Source organism: Artemia sp. Qi Xiang Cuo, chromosome 13, assembly GCF_049724085.1.
Source record: "Artemia sp. Qi Xiang Cuo chromosome 13, ASM4972408v1, whole genome shotgun sequence".
NCBI lineage: Eukaryota > Metazoa > Arthropoda > Branchiopoda > Anostraca > Artemiidae > Artemia > Artemia sp. Qi Xiang Cuo.
The window spans coordinates 17,254,288-17,256,396 of NC_142806.1; positions in this window are offsets into that span (position 1 = coordinate 17,254,288).

Here is a 2,109-nt window from a genome sequence, read left to right on the forward strand (position 1 = left end):
ATCACCACAAATAATGATGTTTTTTAACATATTAGAATTATTTATATAATTAAAGAAATCCTTGGCATCTGAAGTTTGGCCATTAGGGTTATAAAAGCTTATTATGTAGGTTTTTAAATTATTCAGCCAAACACTTATACCAATTACATCAACATCATTTTCAAAATCTGGAAAATTGATGCCACAAAATTTTATATTATTATTAACTAATAAAGCTACACCACCTCCTTTTCTCTCTGAAGATCTATCCTTTCTCAGGATAGTGTATCCCAGAGACTTAATTTGTTGATTTTGGGTTAAATGAGTTTCCTGGAGGCAAGCAATATTAATGGAATTATTATTCATAAATGATATTAGTTCATTTAGCTTATTTTCTGTCAGTGATCTTACATTCCATTGGAGTATTGATAAATGTTGTGTTGTTGATTTATTCTTCATATGACTGTATATCAATGTTCAGCTTTGTTAAAAGTAACGCAAGATATTTTTTTTGCTTGAATGAGTATACCATCTGGGATGTAGATTTTTCCCAATTCTGCAATAATTTTTGTTTTGTGTAGTTGATGCATGTTCATGGCCTGAATTGCATTACAGTTTAGAATGAATAAGAATATATTTGGGGATTGCATTTTTGGTAGTGCATCCTGTTTGTTGGTTATGGGCATTATTCCTGGTAGTGTTTCTGGTTTGTTTCTTCTTGGGAGGGAGGGCCAGGCTGGCCTCATCTCACCGGAAAACAAGGCTTGCTGGCTTGGTGATTCCTTCTGATAGGGATTTGAGCTAGGGGGCTTAGAAGATATTGTTTTATATGGGGTGCTTGATGCATTTGGGGCATTTGACTTGGGGGTTTTCGTTGGTTTCATTACAGGCTTTATTTGGTATTGTTGGGCAGCATTTGCTTCCATTGCTGCAAAGGGGTATGGGGTGGCCTTCTCTGTTGATATTTGGAGTGTTAGAGCTCTTTTCTTGTATGCAGGGCATAATGATTTATTTGTAGATTCATGTGGACCTTTGCAATTGATGCATGTAGGCTGGGTGTTTTTGCAAGTTGTCAGCTCTTTAGGATGGAAAGATTTACAATTACTACACTCTTGGAGAATTTCATTGCATTTGTTTGTCGTGTGTCCCAGTTTGAAACACTTCTGACACTGAATAGGCTTAGGTTTGTATTCTTTGTGTGGTTTGATTTGCCCAAATAGGAATAATTTTTCTGGGATATCAATTTTATCCTTTAGTGTGAATAAGAAGGATCTACTAGTTTTTAGGCCAGTAGAGTTAGGTTTTCCAAGTTGGGTAACATCCTCAACTGGGATTGTGTTTCCAGCCCTATCTGAGAGGCCTTCTTTTAACTCCTGAGTAGATATCTCTGGGGGAACATTATAAACTACAATTTTTGTTGGTGATTGTTTTGGGTTCCAATTAGATGCAATAATTGGGATATTCAGAAGGGATTTAAGGTTAATTATTGTATCTGCTGATTTCTGATCTTCTACAGCTATTAGCAGAGATCCATCACGGTTAATGTTAAGAGAGAACATTGATTTTAGCAATTTAAAAATTGCAACTCTTATCGCAGTGATAATTTTTATTTCAAAGGGGGTAGTGGGTGTAATTTTAAGGTAAATTCGTAAGTTTTTGGAGGGAGGATCTTGGGCAGGGAGAGGGGAAATGCTTTTAATTGGGGAGATTTTTTTCCTTTTTTTAGAGCTTCTAGAGAGGACCTCTTGAAACCCATTATCATCATTTATGGTTGCATTAGGACCTACAGTTATCATTGTCCTATTCTCCGAATTGGAGCCATCATTAGAACTTTCAGATAATGTGCTTGACCAGCCAGGATGGGTATCTTTCACTATAGAATTTGATTTGGGATCTGGGGGGACGTTTTTTTTGGAGGACTTCTGAACATTGCCTATTGGAAAAAGCTTTAAGCACAAATATAAAACTAAAATAAGAAGGGAAAATAGATGATATCAAACCGTCTGCACTATACTATGGGAAGGATAAACACCACAGTATAGCCCTCAGGATGACTTGAGCAGGATAGGTTTGGCACAACTACTGATTAGAAGCGATAATAATCAAGAAAATATATTTCGATTTTCTTGT